The following is a 23,541-nucleotide window of genomic DNA, read 5'->3' as shown; positions in this document are numbered from 1 at the left end:
ATGGAAATGAGAAATGGAGGTTTATATTCAAAGAACTGCAAGAAGGTCAGTGTTGCACATGGAGAGAAGCGTAAAATGATTGGAAATGTAAGGAAAAGCCAGTGTAGAAGAATTCTAAATGACAGTATTATACTATGATAAAAGTATTCATGTTTCATGCACATTTATAGTTTGCCATCCTCAGGAGTCAGTCCTTTCTTTAAGCATTTCTTAAAGACAGGCTACAAGTATTTCTCTTTGCTTCTTGGGTATTTTCCCTTCTTATAGCACTAAACTATGAAGGAATACCACTCTCTTATTTTCCCTGTCAAGTTGATCTTCTTGATTGTTTTAGTCAGTCTGAAAACCTCTATTGCCTTGTATATTTCTTTGACTTTGATGATTTGTCAAATATTGTAACGACTGTAGTGCAAACCAAAGTGGATGATAACACTACAGCCCAAGTTGTAATTTCAGAGATCCTACCAGGCCTTCACAACCACTTACTGTTGGTCTCAGTGTAGAAAAAGTCCCCACTCTAAATTTCCCTAGCTATAATTCTCTTTCCTTGTTATTGCCTTCCCCACTCCTTCTGCATCATCTACTCCTCCTATGTGCCATGGTTTGGGCTTTAAGAGTATTATTATTTGAGGTAAATAGCATACTGCTTTTAGGGTCAGGAGGAACTGAATTCAAATCCTGCCTGAGACAATTACTGCCTATGTCACCTCACCTCTCTAAGCCTCAATATTCTCATCTATAAAAGGGCATAAAATAGAACCCACTTATGGAGTTGTTGTGAGGGGGGAAATGAGATAATATGATACAATACATATCAAAACATTATAATATTCACTGTCACTGCTATGTGCTGGGCCCTGTGCTAAGGGCACTGGAATACAAATAAGAAAAATTAAGACAGTCCCTTCCCTCAAAAAGCTTACAATTTAGCAGGAAAGAGACAATGCACAAAAGGAAACTGCAAAGGGGTGGGGGAACACCATGGGGTACCCAGTGAGGGGGGGGGGGCATCCTGTTCTAACCAAGCAGAATTTCAAATGGAAAGTTCTTGGCAAATAAAAATAATAAAGTGTTATATAAGTACTAGCTATTATCATTATCATCATCATCATTCTTTTTTCTTGTCCCCATTCCATACCTGTTATCTATCCTTAATTATTTCCTCTTTCTCTCTCTCTCTCTCTCTCTCTCTCTCTCTCTCTCTCTCTCTCTCTCTCTCTCTCTCTCATCTCCATTTCCGTATTAATTTCCACATCTCTCTTCCCCTTTCTCTCTTTCTTCTCCCTTTTAAATTTATACCTCTATTTTCTTGATACTCTTGCACTCTGTGGTGCCTGGTTGTTGACTTTATACCAAAGTTCCGTAATTTTAACTACAGTACATAGGGGTAGAAAATTGGTTGGAATTAGACAAAAGTCTAATAAAACATTTTAAAAAGAAATTTACTCATTGCTTTCAAGATCATATAGTAACACTACTGTTAGGCTATAGCCATGGAAAATCATATAATGCTTTAGCAAATAAAAATCAGTCATAAACAAAAAGATAATTTAGATAAAGAGGAAAAAGGGAAACTGTATAAAGAGACTGACATGGATACAAAGGGAACTTGTCAACTAGCTGAGAATTTTGAAAAGATGTGAGCAAAAGCAGATAATGTGGAAAAAAAACACAGCAAAGTTGATATAAAAAGTGAAGCATAGCCCTGGAAGATTATCTTTGGAAGCATTAAAGTTATAATAAGCTCAGACTGCCTACAAATGATAAGGACAAAAGTGGGGCTTTTTCATATTTATGTTGGAAGCAAGAGGAAGATCAAGGAAGAGATAGGACTACAGCTTGGGGTTGATGGGACAATGATGACAGATCAAAGAATGATAAATTTAGAGCTAGAAGGGACCATTGAAGTCATCTAGTCCAATTTCTTCATTTTACAGATGATGGAACTGAGGCCCAAGGGTTGGCTTCCAATACAATACTTTCAACAATTGCGGCTGCTCGGCAACTTACTGATGTAGAAAGATGGTAGAAAAAAGGAAGACATAGTTTTTATTTTGCTTCTTTTGCCTCAGCTAAGAGTGATCTTTAGACTACTTGGAAAGAAATTTTTATAATGGCTAACACTATTTTGTTGGGTGAATACCAAGCTAAGTAAGGAGATTTTGAGAGAACTCTTAGCTACTCTCAGTTAATTCAAGTCAGCAAGTTAAGATGAACTAATTCTTAGGATACCAAAAAAAGGATCCATTAATGGATTCGTGTCAATTTGGAGGAACAGCTCTGGTATACTTACCAAATTTTCTGATTATATAAAACTGGGAGGGATAACTGATGCATAGGATGACAGAGCTAAGATATGAAAATCATCTTAGAACAATGAACTGAATCAAATGAGATGAAATTTATTTTTATTTTATTTCATTTTTATTCTGAACTTAATACTAAAAAATAAGGAACATTTCCTTATACAAAGAGAAACAAAAGAAGAGGATTGTTTATACAACTGTGAATTTGTTTGATATCACTTGCTTTCATAAAAAGTACGTAATATATTCAGCCTTTTACTTTCAAAAATGTCCTGCTTATCTGTGCTTTCTTATAAATGACCTTCTATACTCCTTTATACCTCTTTAAAAATGTTTCAACATTTCTCTCCTAATATTCCTGTATAGTCTTCCCTGAAAAGGTATCCCAAGTATCAAGTTTTCTTCTGGGTGAAGTTTGGGGAAGGGAATTCGAAATGATTCCACAGTCAGAGGAGGAAATTGGAACCAGAACTTGAGGATTTTAAGCTGTTTTGCTATTTACCACCTACACAACACAGCCCTCCCTCACTCAAAACAAAGTCAAGTGCAAGTCATGTCATCCTTTCTCTGATAGCATGGTCTTCTTAGGCAATAAAGGATGAACACACACACACGTACACAATATTGGTCAAGTTATTTAATCTCTGGGGGTTTTAGTTTTCTCATCTATATAATGAAGAGGTTTGATTAGAGGACTTCAAAAGTCCCTTCTAGGTCTAAATCTATGGTCCTGTGAAAGTACCTAAGATCTTGAGATAACTGAAGAGCAAGGCATATTATTAGCTGAAAGAATGAGTGATGCTTAGAAATCAAATGATTTTTTTTTACAAAGTATTTTGTATGCCCTAGTCAGCTATAAATGTCAGCTATTATTAGACTAGCCAAAAGAAGCCTTAGTAAGAAGATGAGTTATCTTGAAGAATTCAAAAGACATCCATAAAGAAGCTATATTACACTTATTCTGCCTGGATTCAAAGACCTAGGACTAACAGAGAAAGGGAAAGGAATGAATGTTCATATGGCACCCATTATGTGCTAAGCACTGTGCTAAGCTCTTTTTATAAATGGCATCTTATATGATCCTCATAACAACTTTGGGAGGTAAATGCTATTATTATCCTCATTTTACAGTTGAAGAAGCTGACTCAAACAAATATTTAATGACTTGCCCAGAGTCACATAGGTAGTAAGCATCTGAAGCCAGATTTGAACTAATATCTTCCTGAATCTAGGCCTAGTATTCTATCCAATATACTACCAGCTATAATAGGTACAGTTTCTAGAAAAGGAGAAATTCTCACTGTTTCTAAGTATTTCCTCTCACTAATCCATCTTCCACACAGTTACCACAATAATCTTTCTCAATGCCTACATTTGATTACTCCACTGTCCCACTCCAAAATCTCCAGTGACTCCCTATTTCCTCTGAGACAAAAGCTCAGCCTATCAGTTAAAGCCATTAAAGCCATCAACGACCTGACTGGAAGCTAACTTTCTGGCTTTATTTCATATTTTCCCTTCCATCTATGTTCCCAGCCAAACTGGACTACCTGCTGTTTCCTGAACTCAAGCATTCCATTTCTCATCTCTGTGCCTTTATAGAGGTTATCTCCTATTCCAGGAATGACTGGCCTCCTTACTTACCTCTCAGTAGCCTTATATTCCTTCAAGGATCATTTTAATTGAATCCAAGTCCATACACATTTAGGTGCCGATTAACAACAAAATCATCCCTAGCTTCAAAAACCTATATGAGGAGGGGCCAATGAAATTAAGGAGGGAGAGGGAGCAGATTGAGCAATGAATATATATGGGTCACTAAATACAAAGGATTTTTTGTTTATTTTCTTTTGATTTTCCACTTGAACTCTTTATTTCATCCCTGTAGGCAACTCTGGAAATTCCCTCTGCTTATGGAGATTGGCAACTCAAATGATATTACAGTAAGTAGGTAGATTGTTTCTAATCCTTCAAAACTTTTGGAATGCCTTGTCTTTTAAACTCTGTCCTAGTTCCACATCTGACCGAGAGATACCATTTCTTTAATAAAAATATATTAAGTAACTTTCTGGTAAAAGTAATCTTAAGACAGTAAAAGTAAATCAAAGCAGTCCACAGGAGATAAAAATAACCTGCAAGGAAGTTCCCTGAGGATCTCAAGTGTTCCCCAGTAGAATGTTAAATTTATAGTTATATATTCCTTGTTCAAAGAACTCACAGCAAAGTCCCATATCAACCCACCTAGAAACTGCCCCACTTCTGCTAAAGAGTGCCTTGACTCACAAGAGCCATAACCGGTATTCTAAGATGTTGGGTTTAACCCAATCTAGCCCACCACAGACTTACATAGAAAGGTAAACATATTTTGATGATTCCTAACCAAGTAATCCCTTTCTTAATGAACCAGCATCATCTCAATAACTGGTTTTGTGTAGAAGCAAAGCACTGTTTATTCCTTAAGAACTATGGAGAACTATTCTTTTTACTAGAGGTGTGATAGATCAAGAAATTACTTTATCTCCCTCAAAGGTCTAGTGTCTAAACTCTTGAATTCTGGAGTACTTGAACTTGATGTTACTGATGATGCAACCACCAAGGCTAGGAGTCCTCTCCATGTCTAAATGGGCCTGCTCAACTCTACCTCTGCCATGTATTTCCACAAGAACTCTTATAGTGCTCTTTCCATTACCATCTCTTGAGCTGGGGAAGTTCACTCCAAGTATCCATTGCCTCAAGCTGAATGCATATACATGCAACTACATTTTTCTGAAGAAATTTTCTCTATGTCTCAGTTGCTACCTGTATTTGGAAGCTGTGAATATTTTCTCACTCCTCATGTAACACCAACACAGGGAGAGAGAAGGTGTCTTTTGGCCTTGTCTTCTTTGTAGAATTTTGGTGTTTCATCTGCTACCTTCTCTTGACCTGGGAAAGTCCACTCTCAGAATCTCTCTTCTCTGGTTGGGTACAATCATATGCCACTTTGCCATGTACCTGTTCCAAGGCAACCATTTCATACTTGATCAGAAAATAAATGCTTTCCAGTTCCCAGGACCAGGTTTGGTGCTGACTAGTCTATCTCCAAAAGGCAAAAATGAAGATCAAGAGTTACATAAGTCTCCTCCCCAAACTCAGAATTGGAATTTTGAGAGGACTCATTTTTTTTGAATGGGAGAACAGCGAAGTGGACTAAGGAGTAGTCAGAGAGGTAGGAGGAAGCCCCCCACCCCCACACCATCCCCCTACCTCCATACCCCCCACTGAACAAAAAGGACAGTATCATGGAGGGCAGACTAAGGGAGAGGGTGACTTCTAAGAAGAGGATATGATAATGTTAAATGCTAAAAACAAGTCAGTTAGAATGAGAATTGAGAAAAAAGTCTTTGAATTCAGAACTTAAGAGATTATTGGCTGCAGAATATAAAATAAACCTATTAGCATTTTTATACATTACCAACAAAGTCCATCAGGAAGAGACAGAGAAATTCCATGTCAATAACTGCAGACAATATAATAACCTAACTGCCAAGACAAACCCAGGAACTACATGAGCAAATTACAAAACACTTTTCACACAAATAAAGTCAGATCTAAACCACTGGAGAAATACCCATTGCTCTTGGATAAGCTGAGCCAGTATAATAAAAAATGAAAATTCCACCTAAGCTAATCTACTTATTCAGCGTCATACCAAACTACCAAAATTATTTTATAGATCTTGAAAAATATATATCACAAAATTCATCTGGAAGTATAAAACATCAAAACTTTCAAGGGAAGCAATGAAAAAAATGTAAAGGAAAGTGACATAGATCTCAGTCCTACATCTTAAACTGCATTTATTACAAAGTGGGGCAGCTAGGTGGTGCAGTGGATAGAGCACCAGTGCAAGAGTCAGGAGGACCTGAGTTCAAATCTCACCTCAGACACTTGACACTCACTAGCTGTGTGACCTTGAGCAAGTCACTTAACTCCAATTGCCTCATCCTGAGTCATCTCCAGTCATCCTGATGACTATCTGGTCATGGATTCAGATGGCTCTGGAGGAGAAGTGAGGCTGGTGACCTGTGCAGCCTTCCCTCACTCAAAACAAAGTCAAGTGCAAGTCATGTCATTATTTCTCTGATGGCATAGTCTTCTTTGGCAATGAAAGACAAACACACATACAAAGTAGTAATCACCAAAACAATTTGATACTGGCTAAGAAATTGAATGATAAATCACAAAAATAGTTTAGATACCTAATACACAGTAATAAATCACCATAGTAATCAAGTGTTTGATAAATTCAAAGATCAAAGCTTTAGAAAAAAGAATTCACTATTTGACAAAAATTGCAGGGAAAAAAACTAGAAGGAAATTTGGCAAAAAGTAGGTATAGATCAACAAACATCTCACGCCATACACCAAGGTAAGATCAAAATAAGTACATGATTTAGAAATAAAAGGCAAGGTCATAAGCATATTAGGGGAGCATGGAATATTTTACATGTCAAATCTATGGATAAGGGAAGAATTTATGACAAAACAAGAGAGGGAAAGCATTATGACATGTAAAGTGAATAATTTTGCCTAGATTGCATTAACTTTTTTTTTTTGCACAAACAAAATCAATGCTGCCAAGATTAGAAAAAAAAAGCAGGAAACTAAGAACAAAATTTACAACAAATTACTCTGATTCTCAAATTTATGGAAAATGGAGCCAAATGTATAAGAATACAAGTCATTTTCCAATTGACAAATGCTCAAAGGATATGAACAAGGTAGCTTTCAGGAGAAGAAATCAAAATTATCCGTAGTCATGAAAAAATGCTCAAAATCACTATTGATTTGAAAAATGCAGATTAAAACAACTAAGGTACCCCCTCCTACCTATAGATTGGTTAATATTACAGAGATGAAAAATGACAGATGTGGGAGGGGATGTAGAAAAAATTGAAAACTAACGCATTCTTGGTGAAGTCATGAACTGATCCAACCATTTTGGAGAACAATTTGGAACTATTCCCAAAAGGCTATAAAATTACGCATACCCTCTGACTCAGCAATACCACTACTAGGTCTTTATCCCAAAGAGATCAAAGAAAAAGGAAAAGATTCTATCTGTGCAAAAATATTTATAGCAGTTCTTTTGTGTGTGTGTGTATGTGTGTGTGTGCGTCTGTGTGTGTGTGTGTGTGTGGTAACAAAGAATTAGAAATTGAAGTGACATGCTTCAATTGAAGAATAGTGGAGCAAGTTGTTATATGTGAATGTGATGGAATACTATTGTCCTGCAAGAAACGATAAGCAGAATGTTTCAGGAAAAACTCTGGAAGACTTACATAAATTGATAAAAAGTGAAATGAGCAGAGTCATAGTACATATATATGTGTGTGTGTGTGTGTGTGTGTGTGTGTGTGTGTGCGCACACACACATATATACTTATTAAGTGTATATACATAGTAAGAATGTGAATGATTTAGCTATTTTCAGCTTATTATATTCAAATATTCAACTTGGTAGGTGGAAGAATAAGCAGAAATCAAGTCAAGAAGTTTTTTTTCTTCTCCCCTCTTCAAAGCCTGTAGAGTTGACAGTTCACTTGACTACACTTTTTGTTTTCCTCAGCTGGCATCTTCCAGACATTGTCCTCTCTTGGATAGTCAGTATATCAATTTTGTTACATCCCGAAAGGGGAAGCTAAAAATACTTTCTTATCTGGCTGTGGTTTATAATTCCCAGCTCAGAGCTCTAACTGTGAAGTGCTAGGACTTGGAATTTCCTTTCCTGAAGCTTATCATCTCAATTTACAGATGAACTGACTCTATGTATACATAGAAGAGCAAAGCCTTTGTGTCACTTCCTCAAAGGACCCACCCTTTCTCCTTGGGACCTCTCCCACCCAGCTTTTCCCCTCCCACTGCTACTTGAAAGCCAATGCCACTAACACTATTTTCAGACTAAAACCTCATATGAACCCTGAAGTCCTTCCTTATCTTTGACTTTAGGGGTGGGTATCCCTTCCCTAAGAGAATACTCCCTACCGGTCTCAGTAGACACACCTGGATTGTTATCCAATTTATTCTTCTCATACACTGAGTAAAAATAGCCAGATTACCACCAAATGTCACCTGAAATTTTCCTAAATCTGAGTGGAAGAGGCAAAGATCAGGGATCAGAATCCAGAGGCTTAGATGAGCAGGGCTAAATAGAGAATGAGTAACAGAATTTGTTTGTCTTAGTGATGAAATCAGCTCCAATACATTTTTAGGTGTGTTCAGTACTGAGACAAAATGGAAAAGTTCTTGGATCAAGTGCAAAGAGAGAGATGTGTACAGAAATATATCTGGATCATTTTTGTATGTTTTAGTAATTAGGTCCTAACTCTTATTTCATCAAAAAGAATCATAAAATGATAAACTAAAAGTCAGAGAAGTTAGCCTAGACAGTTAGGTGTTGGTAAGGTGCTATGGTAGCTAGGTGACTCAGTGGATAGCACATCAAGCCTGAAGATAGGAGCTCACATCTGGACTTAGACACTTACCAGCTGTATGATTCCGGGCAAGTTGCTTACCCTCTGTTTACCATAATCTCCTGGAGAATGAAATGGCATACCACTCCAGCATCTTTGTCAAGAAAATCCTTTGAACTATATAGTCCAAAGGGTCATAAAGACTTGGACATGCTGAACAAAAGAAAAAAAGAGTGCTATAGTGAATTCATGCACTCATTCAACAAAAGTGCCTGCTTTTTCCTTGCATGAGACCATCTCTCCCTGGGAGAATTGCAGTACTGCCTTTGGGTTTTTAAAAGGTCAAGCCACCATCCTTGTCCTTATCTTGAGTTCCTTTGTCTTAAGGAGCAAAATGAAGAGGTAACAGAGGAAAAAAATAGCTACAATCAACATTTTTCTATCTAACTCAAAATCTGACCCAGGTCACCCATAATCTCAAAGATGATTCCAATCTGAATGAATCATGGGGGCAGGAGTGAGTATTAACAGTGTATGTGACAAAGCAGACAATTTAAGTGGTAGGAAATTGACTCAATTGTAAAAAGTGCAATCTGAAAGGTCAGAGGTGAATGGTTGATGAAAAATGATCCATGTCCTCCTCCCAGAGTTATCTTATCTAAGAATATTTGTGGAATTGAAATGAATCAAATCTTTCTAGGACAGAACTGCAATTCTGCAGGAATCAAGAATAGTTACTGATGCCGGAATGGGTGCATATAGGGCTGTCAGTATCAGAGAATTTATAGGTTAAGTCAAAAAGAAGGAAATGACTAAATGATGGGATTAAATAACAAAAACTATAATTATTATAACATATTGTCATCATTTAATAATAGCAAGGTGTTAAGGTAGGTGTCACAGTGGATAAAGTGCTGGACTTCAGTCCAGGAAAAAGTCAGGAAGATTTGAGTTCCAGGCCTATCTTGAACACTTAATAGCTAGATAACACTAGGTCATTTAGCCTGTTTGCCTAAGTTTGCTGATCTATAAAATAAGCACCAAAATAATCACCTACATCCCAGGGTTATTATGAGGATCAAATGAGACAACATAGTTAACAAAACCTGCAAACCTTAAACTTGTATATAAATGCTGGTTGTCATTATTATCAAATGTTAGGTATCAATAACTACAAAACTGAAGGATTGCAACTTTTGATAAATGACTTAGTAGTACTGTTATTACAATAAGACATATTTGGAGACCAATTTTCAAGAAGCACTAGATCAACCTGCTTAGCAAAAACCTGTCTTGGTTCACATTTTGCTGATAGTGAATTTTAACAAAACTTGTCCAACTAGGGAGAGATATTTCCTTTGGGAATGAACAAATTAAACCCAAACTTTGCCCATTACTTGAATTCAACCTTAGATGATTCTTTAAATATGAATAACTCTTTGACTTTTGTTATATTTTCATCTCTGTCCTTCCTGGTGTTTCCTGGTTCAAATTCAAACAAAGGCACAAGTAGCCTTGAATTATTTGTCAGGGCATTCTTAGTTTCATTTTTTAGGAATCCAAGAGTACAAGATAATTATGCCATCCAGCCTAGCATGCAGCGTGCAGATGCCCAGCATGTGGCCCATGGAACAGGCTTCAGGGCACCACCAGCAGCAGTTCCCAGATTGTTCAACCCACAAATGCCACAGACAGCCTCGAAGGTCAGTGGGAGGATCCCTTCACCCAGGAGAAGGGTACCCAGTGTGGACCTTGTGTAGTAGGCACTGCAGCGGCAGCTGCCACCTAGAGGCCCTGGGGTAATTGAACAGCTGACCTGATTCTCAGCCACGAGCTCCATCCAGGGGTGAGAAAGAGCACTGGCAGTGGAGCTGGAGGTGGTTGTGGTGAGGGAATTCCAATTGCAGATTTTGGGCAGAAAAGTTTTTGGTTGTTCCTAGACCAGTGTGCAGTCCAGGGGAGGAATAAACTCCTCTCCCTTGATTGTGCCACCTTGGAGGAACTGAGAACTTAGAGGTCCCCAGAGTATATCCTCCTATTGACAAAGGATTCAAAAGTCAAGACAGTTGGCTGGGAAAATGCCCAAAAAAGGGAGAAAAAATAAGACTACAGAAGGTTGCCTTCTCAGTGAACAGGTATTCTCCCTCATCCTTTCAGATGAGGAAGAACAAAGCATTACATCAGAGGAAGTCAAGGCTTCCATGTCCAAAACCTCCAAAATAAATATGCAATGGTCTCAGGTCAAGGAAGAGCTCAAAAAGGATTTTGAAAATCAAGTAAGAGAGGTGGAGGGAAAATTGGGAAGAGAAGTGAAAGCAGTGCAAGAAAATCATGAAAAGCAAGTCAATAGCTTGCTAAAGGAGACCCAAAAAAATGCTGAAGAAAATAACACCTTAAAAATAGGCTAATTCAATTGACAAAAGAGGGCCAAAAAGCCAATGAGGACAAGAAGGCTTTAAAACGCAGAATTAACCAAATGGAAAAGATGGTTCAAAAGTTCACTGAAGAAAATAATTCTTTAAAAATGAGAATGGAGCAGACAGAAGCTAATGACTTTATTAGAAATCAAGAAATTACAAAACAAAACCAAAAGAATGAAAAAACAGAAAAAAATGTGAAATGTCTAATTGGAAAAACAACTGACTTGGAAAATAAATCCAGTAGAGACAATTTAAAAATTATGGGATTACCTGAAAACCATGACCAAAAAAAGAGCCTAGGCATCATCTTTCATGAAATTATCAAGGAAAACTTCCCTGGTATCCTAGAACCAGAGGGCAAAATAAATATTGAAAGAATCCACAGATCACCTCCTGAATGAGATTCAAAAAGAGAAGTCTGCAAAAGGAATATTGTAGTCAAATTCCAGAGCTTCTAGGTCAAGGAGAAAATATTCCAAGCAGCTAGAAAGAAACAATTCAAGTATTGTGGAAATACAATCAGGGTAACACAGGATCTGGCAGCTTCTACATTAAGGGCTTGAAGGGCTTGGAATTTGATATTCCAGAAGTCAAAAGAACTAGGATTAAAACCAAAAATCTCCTACACAGAAAAACTGAGTATAATACCTCAGGGGAAAAAATGGTCATTCAATGAAATAGAGGACTTTCAAGCATTCTTGATGAAAAGATTAGAACTGAATAGAAAATTTGACTTTCAAACACAAGAATCAAGAGAAGCATGAAAAGGTAAACAGGAAACAGAAATCATAAAGGACTTTCCAAAGTTAAACTGTTTACATTCCTATATGGAAAAATAATATTTGTAACTCTTGAGGCTTTTCTTAGTATTTGGGTAGTTGGAAGGATCACACACACACACACACACACACACACACACATACACACACACACACACAAAACACAGGGTAAGTTGAATAAGAAGGGATGATACCTAAAAAATAAAATTGAGGAGTGAGAGAGGAATGTATTGAGAGGAGAAAGGGGAAAATGGAATGGGCCAAATTATCACTCATAAAGGAGGCAAGAGAAAGCTTTTTCTGTGGAGAAGAAAAGGGAGGAGGTGAGAGGGAAAAAGGGAGTTCACATTTGGCTTAAGAGGGGAATGTCATGCTCACTCAGTCTGGTATAAAAGTATATCTTTCACTAAAGAAGGGTGAGGGAGAAGGGAACAAGTAAAGTGAGGAAGATGATAGAAGGGAAGGCAAATGGAGAAGGGAATAATTAGAAATAAACACTTTTGGGGAGGGACAAGGTCAAAAGAGAGAATAGAATAAATGGGGGGCAGGATAGGATGGAGGGAAATATAGTTAGTCTTACACAACATGACTATTATGGAAATCTTTTTGCAAGATTACACATATATTGCCTATGTTGAATCGCTTGTCTTCTCAGTGGGAATGGGTGGGGAGGGAGGAATGGAGAGAAGTGGGAATCCAAAGTATTAGGAATGAATGTTGAGAATTGTTTTTACATACAACTGGGAAATAAGAAATATAGGTAATGGGATATAGAAATCTATCTTGCCCTACAAGAAAAGAGAGAATAAGGGAGGGGAGGGGTGTGATAAAAGGAAGGGCATATTGAGGGAAGGGGTAATCAGAATGCAAGATCTTATGGGGTGGGGGAGGGAAAAATGGGGCAAAAAATGGAATTCAGAATTTGTGGAAATGAATGTTGAAAACTAAAAATAAATAAATAAAATTACAGGGATGAGATCAACTGTCAGATATGATGGGGAAGAATTCCTTTCTTTGATAAATCCAACAGGGCATGCTTATAATTTAAACACCTCAAATATAACTACAGAAAAAAATGCTCAGCATGCAGAAGAAGGAAGAGAAAACTGTTGCTTAAGGTACATAACGAATACAGTTTTGGATTTGGAGTTGGGGTCTTAAATCCTATTTCAGTTACGTGACACTAAATAAATCACTTAGCTTCTCTGTGCAAAAAAAAAAAAAAAAAAGGATTATTCAATTCAAGAGAAGTTCAACCAATCTCCTGATATCATAAAACAATATGCAAAAGAGCATTCAGTATCTTCTTAAACATATTCTCCTAGCTCACAAATCTTTGCTGTCTCTCTATTGTCTCTAGAATTAAACGTGATTAAGACAAACATGGCCATCTGTTGCCTCAATTCTTACCTAACCTTTAATTACTGAATGGGTATTGCTTCAGACAAACTGAGACATGGGAAAGATTTTAGCTTAAAAAGGACAAGGTCTCCCACTGTATCCAGGGTCATTGCCAGTCATCTTGACCTATGTCTTGCCCTTGGACTCTGATGACTGGAGGAAAGAGTGAGACTGATAATGACTTTGCACAGCGATGACTCACTTAAATCCAATTCACTTGCAAGTGAAGATATCACCCTCCTGATGTCACTGGTCCTCTTCCAGAATGAAGAAGAAACAAGGAATCACAACAAAACCAACAGGAATGGATACAGAGTCCTCAGCCTACCATTTAAAACCCTCCTCAAAATGGCTGCTACCTACCTTCTGAGCATTATCTTACAATGCTCTCCTTCCCACACTCTCTGTTTTAGTAAAACTAGCTTCTCCCTCAATTCAACATTTCTCCTGCTTCCATGCATTTGTAGGGGTAGCCCCTTATGCCTAAAATGTACTTCCTCTTTGCTGCCAGTTTCAAGATCCCCAACTACCTTTGAAACACAGCTCAGATACCATATGAGGCCTTTTCTTATGGCCCAAGTTATTTGTGTAACTCATGGACCACCATCTGATGCTTTGTTTCTGTTGATCAAGTCTGAGTTTGAGGATAATTTCAAACAATCATTTTCTCTTACATCTATGGTGCTCCAATCTCATAATTTGCTTTGGGACAATCACTGAATAAAACATACTAATTAACTTTCCGCAGATAGGGGGTAAAAGGTTTTCAGAGCTTATAATAGTCATAGTTCTTAAGACTTTAAAAAGCACTTTACATTCATTATCTGAAATAATCTTTTTCAACAGCCCTGTGAGGGAGGTGCTTTTATGATCTCCAGTTTTTAGAGGATGAAGCTCAGACTGAGATTCATTAAGTGATTTGCCCAGGGTCACATATCTACTATATATCTGAAGTGGGATTTCAGTATATGCCTTCTTGACTCCAACTTCAGAGTTTTATGCACTATGCTGTGCTGAATTCCTACAAGAACTTAAAATAGCATGTATTTAATGACTAGAAAAAAACATTTATTTCATCCCAGAAACACTGGAGAAGAGTAAATGATTCATAGGAATAAATAAATATTCAAAACAATTCTTTCTCTTAAAAGGGTCCTACTTTTTCATAAGGCCCATGTTTTAGATTCCCCTCAAAAGGGAAATAAATTTTAAGTTATCATTAGAGTAACTCTTAACCCTAGTAGGTCTTGCACAGTTAAGCCTAGACTTGGATTTGTAACCTTTAGTTTAGACTTCCTCAAAAAAGGAAGAAATAATTTGGGGCTGCAGGACATTCAGAGCCATTCCTAGGGTAGATAACTACACTACCTGAATAACTTGTGACAATAGTGTGATCAAAATCTAAGTCTTTTGCTCTCTATTTCCCTTCTGGCTTTTCCTCACCATCTTTCAGCTATAGGGTAAGAGGGCCATACATGGACAATCCTGTTCTCTCTCTAAGAGACATATTATTTCAGAAATTTCCTTTCTCTAGATAGAGGCCAGAAACATAGTGAAACTTTAAAACTTTCAGTAAGTTGTCAAGCAACTCCCAAGGTTGGTGTTACCCTGTAAATCCCCCTTAAAAGATCAGAAGGCTAGATTCCAGGATCTCATTGAATAGGAAATCCCCAGCTAACTAAAAGGCAAAAAATCAGGGACAACAGTGTCCAGGAAATCTTATCTTAGATCACACGTTCTTCCCCTACCAAAGCTACCACTGACAGTCCCCAGGAGTGAGGTATGGGAAGGGGAGTGATTCCTCCTCCTATCCTGCTGCTGTATTTCAGAATCTACATCAAAGAAAAGCAGAAGGAAAAACACCAAAATTAAGACTCAAAGTAGCATTGATTCAATTTCTTGGACCAGGACAAAGGCATCTTCCCATGAGAGTCAGTCAACCAATCCACATCTGTAGAAACAGTCATCAGTGAAGCTTATTCTCCTGAAGGGAATATTGTCAATAACTTTTATAGGAATAAAGTAATTAAAAAATTCTGAACAAAGGCTCATAGTTCTGCAAACTGATTAAACCAATTGGAGAACTTCCTTGATAATCCCTCACATCAACAATCTCACATCTTATATTATATTCTCAAAGATTAGTGAAACCCTTTCATTAGTGCTCCATTTCCTTTGAAATTACTTTGTATTATATATACTTTTCACTGACTTACCTCCATACATATTACATCCTTTAAAAATTACTAAGGACTGGTTCTGAGTGAAGTGAGAAGAACCAGGTGAACACTATACATACAGAGACATTGTATGATGACTAACTTTGATCTACTTAGCTCTTCTCAGCAATGCAAGGATCCTAAGACAATTCCAAAGGACTCATGATGGAAAATGTTATCCACATCCAGAGAAAGAACTCTGGAGTCTGATCAAAGCATACTATTACTTCTCTTTATTTGTTTCTTCTTTCTCGTAGTTCCTCCAATTGGTTGTAATCCTCCTTTACAACTAGACTAATGTGAAAATATGTTTAATATGAATGTCTCTGTAGAGTCTGTATTGCAAGCCATTTGGGGGAGTCAAAGAGGGGAGAAGGAGAAAATTTACAACTCAAAATCTTATGGAAGAAAATACTGAAAACTAAATATAAATTAATTAATTATTCATAGTCTTAAAGTAAGCATTTATTAAGCTTCTAGTATATGTGCTTTACAAATATTTACTTTGGTCATCTCAACAACCCTAGGAGGCAGATGCCATAATTTTCCCCATTTTACCCATGAAGAGAATGAGGCATACAGCAGTTAAGTGACTTGCGCAAAGTCATATAGTAAATAATAGTCCAAGGCCAGATTTGAACTTAGGTCTTTCCAATTCAAAGTTCAGAGTTTCATGCACCATACTGCCCAGTTGTATACTCCTTGAGAGCAGGGATAACTTTCTGTTTTTGTCTTTCTATTCCCAGCTCCTTGTGCAATGCCTTGCAAGCAATAGTTCAATAAATGTTTATTAAATTGAATTGAATAATAATGTAGAGAAGTTGTAGGGGAAGCCATACTTAGAACAATTTCCCTCAATGGCCTTAGATAGCTCATCCTTTGGGGACAAGGTAGTGCTGCAGCTAATAAAGTGCTGGGCCTGGAGTCAGGAAGACTCATCTCTCTGAGTTCAAATATGGCCTAAGACACTTACTAGCTAGTGACCCTGGGCAGGCCATTTAAGCCTGTTTGCCTCAGTTTCCTCATCTGTAAAACGACCTGGAAAAGGAAATGGCAAACCACTACCCTTCCCTTCTTTCTTCTTTCCCCTAAAGCCTTGGACCCTGTGCACTCTGAAGCCCATGGATTGAACAGCTAAGGGTCCCTGCCCAACCTCCACTCAGTGGCTGTTTTTGGACCCTCCTGACTTAGAGTGAATGTCAATAGTAACAGTTTCTCTTCAGAGCAACAACCCTGAGGGTCCTGTCCCTCCAAGAGTGATTTATCTATTTATTTTCTCTTTTCTATTACAGGGGTCATCCACCTGACTACCTTTTAAAGAAGCCTATTCAATAAATGGACATTACCTCACTTTAAGTGAGTACCTGAAAAGGACTTAGCCTAAAAGGCCAAGGTCTCCCATCACATCTTGGGCTGTCTCTAATCATCTCGATGAATATCTGGTCGCTAGATCTAGATGGCCCAGAAAGAGAAAGTGAGCCTGGTGACCTTTCACAGCTCTCCCTCTTTCAAAACAAAGTCAGGTGCAAGTCATGTCACCATTTCTCTGATATCACGGTACTCTTCGAAAATGAAGGATGAAAGTAATTTCAATATTTGTCATAATTGTAAAAGAAGAAACAGATCAAAAGAATAAAAACTAAAAAAGAACAAAGTGAATGAGAAAGTGTGCTTTGACCTGCATTCAGAGTTCATCAATTCTTTATTTGGATGTGGATAGTACTTTCTTTTATGAGTCCTTTTTACTTGTTTTGGGTCATTGTGCTGCTGAGAAGAGCTGAGTCATTCATTGTTGGTCAGCACACAGTTTTCTGATACTGCATACACTTTCCTGTTTCTGCTCACTACACTTTGCACCAGTTCATCCAAGTTTTTCTAGGGTTTTCTGAAAGCTGCCTGTTCATCATTTCTTATTGCACAATAATACTCCATGACATTCCTATACCACAGCTTGTTCAGCCATTCCCCAATTGAAGAGCATCCCCTCAGTTTCCAATATTTTGCCACCACAAAAAGGACAGCTTTAAATATTTTTGCACATGTAGGTCCTTTTTCCTTTTTTCATGATCTCTTTGGGATGCTGACCTAGAAGTGGTATTGCTGAATCAAAGGATGTGTACAATTTGGTTGCCCTTGGGGTATAGTTCCAAATTGCTCTCCAGAATGGTTCTCATGTAGGGATATAAACACTCTAGCTCCATTAAATCCCTTGTGTTTTCTTTTCCCTTTGGCCTTGATATCGGATATCAATTTTGTGGTTGTTATTGTTCAGTTTTGGTCTTCTTATAAAAGCTTGAAACGCTTCTATTTCATTGAATGAACATTTTTTTTCCTTTGAAGTATTATGCTTAATTTTACTGGGCAGGTGATGTAGTCCTAGCTCTTTTGCTTTCCAGAATATCATGTTCCAGAACCTCTAATCCTTCAATGTTGCAGGTGCTAAGTCCTGTGTAATTCTGATTGTGGCCCCCTAATATTTGAATTGTTTCTTTCTGGCCACTTGCAGTTTTTTTTCCTTGATCTGATAATTCTGAAATTTGGCTTATATAACATTCCTTGGAATTTTTATTCTGGGATCTTTTTCCTGAGATTATCAGTATATTCCTTCAATGCCTATTTTGCCTTCTGGATCCAGGATATTAGGGCAGTTATCCTTGATAATTTCTTTTTTTTTTTTTTTTAGTTGTGTTTTTCTCTTAAGATTGTCTTTTTTGTGACTCTAAAGATGTTGACAGCCCTATGTCTTTTTTTTTAATTAAATTTATTTATTTAACTTTTAACATTCATTTTCACAAAATTTTGGGTTACAAATTTTCTCCCCTTTTATCCCCTCCCCCCCCCAAACACCAAGCATTCTAATTACCCCTATGACCAATCTGCTCTCTCTTCTATCATCCCTCTCTGCCCTTGTCTCCGTCTTCTCTTTTGTCCTGTAGGGCTAGAAAGCTTTCTATACCCCTTTACCTGTATTTCTTATTTCCTAGTGGCAAGAACATTACTCGACAGTTGATCCTAACACTTTGAGTTCCAACTTCTTTACCTCCCTCCCTCTCCACCCCTTCCCTTTGGAAGACAAGCAATTCAATATAGGCCAAATCTGTGTAGTTTTGCAAATGACTTCCACAATAGTTGTGTTGTATAGGACTAACTATATTTCCCTCCATCCTATCCTGTCCCCCATTAGTTCTATTCTCTTTTGATTCTATCCCTCCCCATGAGTGTCGACCTCGAATTGCCTCTCCTCCCCATGCCCTCTCTTCTATCATCCCCTCCACCCTGCTTGTCCCCTTATCCCCCACTTGCCTGTATTGTGAGATAGGTTTTCCTACCAAAATGAGTGTGCATTTTATTCTTTCCTTTAGTGGAATGTGATGAAAGTAGACTTCATGTTTTTCTCTCACCTCCCCTCATTATCCCTCCACTAATGAGTCTTTTGCTTGCCTCTTTTATGAGAGATAATTTGCTCCATTCAATTTCTCCCTTTCTCCTCCCAATATATTTCTCTCTCACCCCTTAATTTCATGTTTTTTTTAAGATATGATCCCATCCTCTTCAATTCACTCTGTGCACTCTGTCTCTATGTATGTGTGCGTGTGTGCATGTGTGTGTGTGTAATCCCACCCAGTACCCAGATACTGAAATGTTTCAAGAGTTACAAATATTGTCTTTCCATGTAGGAATGTAAACAGTTCAGCTTTAGTAAGTCCCTTATGACTTCTCTTTGCTGTTCACCTTTTCATGGTTCTCTTCATTCTTGTGTTTGAAAGTCAAATTTTCTTTTCAGCTCTGTCTTTTCATCAAGAATACTTGAAAATCCTCTATTTCATTGAAAGACCAATTTTTCCCCTGAAGTATTATACTCAGTTTTGCTGGGTAGGTGATTCTTGGTTTTAGTCCTAGTTCCTTTGACTTCTGGAATATCCTATTCCATGCCCTTCGATCCCTTAATGTAGAGGCTGCTAGATCTTGTGTTATCCTGATTGTATTTCCACAATACTTGAATTGTTTCTTTCTAGCTGCTTGCAATATTTTCTCCTTGACCTGGGAACTCTGGAATTTGGCCACAATGTTCCTAGGAGTTTCTCATTTTGGATCTCTTTCAGGTGGTGTTCTGTGGATTCCTTGAATATTTATTTTGCCCTCTGGTTCTAGAATCTCAGGGCAGTTTTCCTTGATAATTTCATGAAAGATGATGTCTAGGCTCTTCTTTTGATCATGGCTTTCAGGTAGTCCCATAATTTTTAAATTGTCTCTCCTGAATCTATTTTCCAGGTCTGTTGTTTTTCCAATGAGATATTTCACATTATCTTCCATTTTTCCATTCTTCTGGCTTTGTTCTGTGATTTCTTGGTTTTGAAAAAAGTCATTAGCCTCCATCTGTGCCATTCTAATTTTGAAAGAACTATTTTCTTCAGTGAGCTTTTGAATCTCCTTTTCCATTTGGCTAATTCTGCTTTTGAAAGCATTCTTCTCCTCATTGGCTTTTTGAACCTCTTTTGCCAATTGAGTTAGGCTAGTTTTCAAGGTGTTAATTTCTTCAACATATTTTTGGGTCTCCTTTAGCAGGGAGCTGATCTGCTTTTCATGCTTTTCTTTCATCTCTCTCATTTCTCTTCCCAGTTTTTCCTCCACCTCTCTAACTTGATTTTCAAAATTCTTTTTGAGCTCTTCCATGGCCTGAGCCCATTGGGTGGGCTGGGACACAGAAGCCTTGATTTCTGTGTCTTTGCCTGATGATAAGCATTGTTCTTCCTCATCAGAAAGGAAGGGAGGAAATGCCTGTTCTCCAAGAAAGTAACCTTCTATAGTCTTATTTCTTTTCCCTTTTCTGGGCATTTTCCCAGCCAGTGACTTGACCTCTGAATATTCTCCTCACACCCACCTCACCTCTTGATCCTCCCAGCCAAAGTTTGGGGTCTGAGATTCAAATGCTGCTTCCAGCCTTAGGGCTTTTGGCGGGGGCAGGGCTGCTATTCAGTATGAGATTATGTTCAAGTGGTCAGGTCAGGGCAGGGCCACCTCTCAGGCTCAGTTCCCTCAGGGGGTTTATGCACAGACCTTCCACAATGGATCCAGGCTCCCGCCCGCTTGGGGAGCCCCAGTCTGCCGCCGCCTCTCAGCTTCTACTTCCCGGGGGGGCCTGAATTATGGGGGCACCCCACTCCCCTCTCGACCCGCCAAAGAGACTCTCTCACCGACCCCCGTCACCTGTGGGTGGAGGGACTTGTGCGGCTGCTGGAGATCCCATCCCTGAAGCCTGCTCAGATCTGTTTCTCTCGGTGCTGCGGCCGCGGCAGGTCTGGGCTGGGCTCCGCGTCTGCAGCGCAACGGACCTTTTGGGAGAGGTTTGCAGGTCCCTCTGTGGGTGGAGGGACCCGCGTGGCCACTGGAGATCCTGTCCCTGAAGCCCACTCTGATGTTTTCCTCTCGGTGCCGCGGCCGCGGCAGGGCTGCCCTCAGCTCCCAGTCCCGGCGCCCAGTCCACAGCGCGAAGGACCCCCTGTGAGAGGTTTGCAGGTCTCTCTGGAACAGAAATCTCCCTCTCTCCAATATTCCGTGGCCTCTGGGTGCAGAATTTGCCGTGAGTTACTCCCCTGTAGCCGTTCCATGGGTTGTGGGTTCGGAGCTATGTGTATGTGCATCTTTCTACTCCACCATCTTGTCTCCGCCTTGATAATTTCTTGAAAGATACTGTTCAGGTCCTCCTTTTGATTATAATTTTCAGGTAATCCAATAATTCTGGCATTGTCTCTCCTAGATCTATTTTCCAGATTTTGTGTTTTCCAGTGAGGTGTTTTATATTTTCTTCTCTTTTTTCATTCTTTTGAATTTGTTTGATTGAATGTTGATGCCTCATAGAGTCATTAGCTTCCACTTGCCCAATTCTAACTTTTAAGCAGTTGTTTTCCTCAGTGAGCTTTTGTATCTTCATTTCCATTTGGGCAATTCTACTTTTTAAGTAGTTGTTTTCTTTTTCCAAACTCTTGGTTCTTTTCTTCATAATTCACAATTCTCCATAATTTATCACTCTCATTTCTTTTCCCAATTTTTCTTCTACCTCTCTTATATGATTTTTAAGTTCCTTTTGAGCTCTTCCATGATTTTTTTCTGTACTTGAGACCACTTCCAAGTATGTTTGGGGCTTTACCCATAGATATTTTGACACTGTTGTTTTCTTTTGTGTCTTGATCTTCCCTGCCAACATAATAACTTTCTATGATCAGATTCTTTATTGTTGTTTCTTGCTCAAATTTTTTTGGCCTTTTTCTTTCTTTTAAATTTGAGCTCTGCTTCCAGGCGGGAAGGGGCACTGTCTCAGATTTCTTGTGCCAGGAGCTGAAGGCCCAGGCTGTTTACTTAGAGCTATATTGGTGTTGCCCTGAGGTCAATGGGGGGAGATCCTTGTGTCTGGTGCTGTACTGAGTGGGTACAGTGTGGGGTGGCTGGCCCTGCTGGAGGTCTTAGATATCTGACAGCTTACCTGGTACTGAGCCAGGTTCCTAGTGCTGGTGTCTGCCATGTGTTCAGGCTGGTAGGGTGTTTCTGTGTTTCTCTAGAGCTACATTGAAGCACCTGGAGGCCTGGTCACTAGAGGCTACTTGTTTGCCCAGGGCTATGCAGAAGCATGTGGTGGTGGTGGTGGTGGGGTGCTGGTGGCTGCCTGTTTGCTATGGGTGGCACCCATTGGGTTGGCATCTACCCTGCTTGCCCAGAGCTGTGGTGAAGCATCAGTAGAGTTCTCAAGAGTTAAAGTCTGTCTATTCTCCTGGATATGCTGAGGCATGGTGTGTGTGTGTGTGTGTGTGTGTGTGTGTGTGTGTGTGTGTGTGTGTGTGTGTGTGTGTGTTCAGGTTGTCCTGCTGGTTTGCTGAGGTGGGACTTGCTGCTGGCTTTCTGGGATGCTTCCTGTTCTGGACTACGCTCCCGTTTTTCCTGAGTGAGACAGACTTTTCTTGTTTATGTTCTAAGTTTCTTGGCTCAAAAGATTGTTTCACTCCATCTTTTTGCTGATTCTGATGTTTCAGGATTTGTTTTGGGTCACTATTTTATGGTTGTTTAGTGGTAAATATGGGAGATTTACTGCTTACTCCACCATTCTGGGTCCCAGAAGTCTGAACATTTTTTTAAATATACACTTAATCCTATAAGTGTAGTGCCCTCTTCCACCTCTGCCCCACCCTTCTCTACCTAAAGGCATGCATGGTCAACTAGCATTCCATAAGAAAGTTTGGAATGGACTTGCTTCCATGTATGCACAATGTAGTAACCCTTCCTACCTCCCCACTTTAGAGAATGCACAGCCTCTGACTGCTTTCTGTCTGTTGTGATGACTTAGGTTTGTATGGCAGGGCAACAACAAAACTTCTGAAATGGAATTTCCAAGGATACATTAATAGTTACCCTTCAAATACTGAGAGGAGAAGTAACCAACTCCACTCTGGGTTTACTCTCCCAATTCATATTGAAATACTAGATTAGGTCTCTAGAAGCAGCTAGGTGCTACAGTGGATAGAGTTCCAGATCTCAAGTCAGAACACAAGTTCAAGCCCAGCCTCAGACACATACAGCTGTGTGACCCCAGGCAAGTCACTTAACCAGTTGTGAGGATCAAATGAGATAATAATTATAAAATGCTTAGCACAGTATCTGGAACATAGTAAGTGCTATATAAATGTTAGCTATTAAATCTGAGGGTTTGGAGTTTCTATTACTGATGCTTAGGAGCCGTTATATAATCAGTCAGTTGATATCAGCTGGCTTTTCCAAAAGAGCATTAACTAATTCACTTAAGCTGGAGGACAGGCTCTCCCTTTGCACACAAACAAAAGAATCTGGCATGGCTGAGCTCAAACTTAAAGTACAAACAAGGTAAGGCAAATAGTTAGGGAATAAATGTGGCTAAGGGTTATATCATGATTCTGACTCGGAGATGTCTTTTCTTCTTTCATAAAATCCCCAAG

At 38.8% G+C, this 23,541-nt stretch overlaps 1 long non-coding RNA gene across 1 annotated transcript in view; it reads left to right on the top strand.

Moving 5' to 3' along the window:
* LOC140520592 (uncharacterized) overlaps positions 1 to 17,234 on the top strand; it is a 96,843-nt gene extending 79,609 nt beyond the window's left edge. Inside the window, exons 2-3 of the long non-coding RNA XR_011972586.1 lie at positions 4,195 to 4,249; positions 16,873 to 17,234. This is a non-coding gene — a long non-coding RNA (uncharacterized lncRNA). The remainder of the gene's footprint in view (positions 1 to 4,194; positions 4,250 to 16,872) is intronic.
* The last annotated feature ends 6,307 nt before the right edge of the window (positions 17,235 to 23,541 follow it).

The sequence above is a fragment of the Notamacropus eugenii genome, chromosome 1 (genome assembly GCF_028372415.1).
Source record: "Notamacropus eugenii isolate mMacEug1 chromosome 1, mMacEug1.pri_v2, whole genome shotgun sequence".
Taxonomy (NCBI): Eukaryota; Metazoa; Chordata; class Mammalia; order Diprotodontia; family Macropodidae; genus Notamacropus; species Notamacropus eugenii.
The sequence above is the reverse complement of the archived record's forward strand: the minus strand, read 5'-3'. Positions and strand labels throughout refer to the sequence as shown.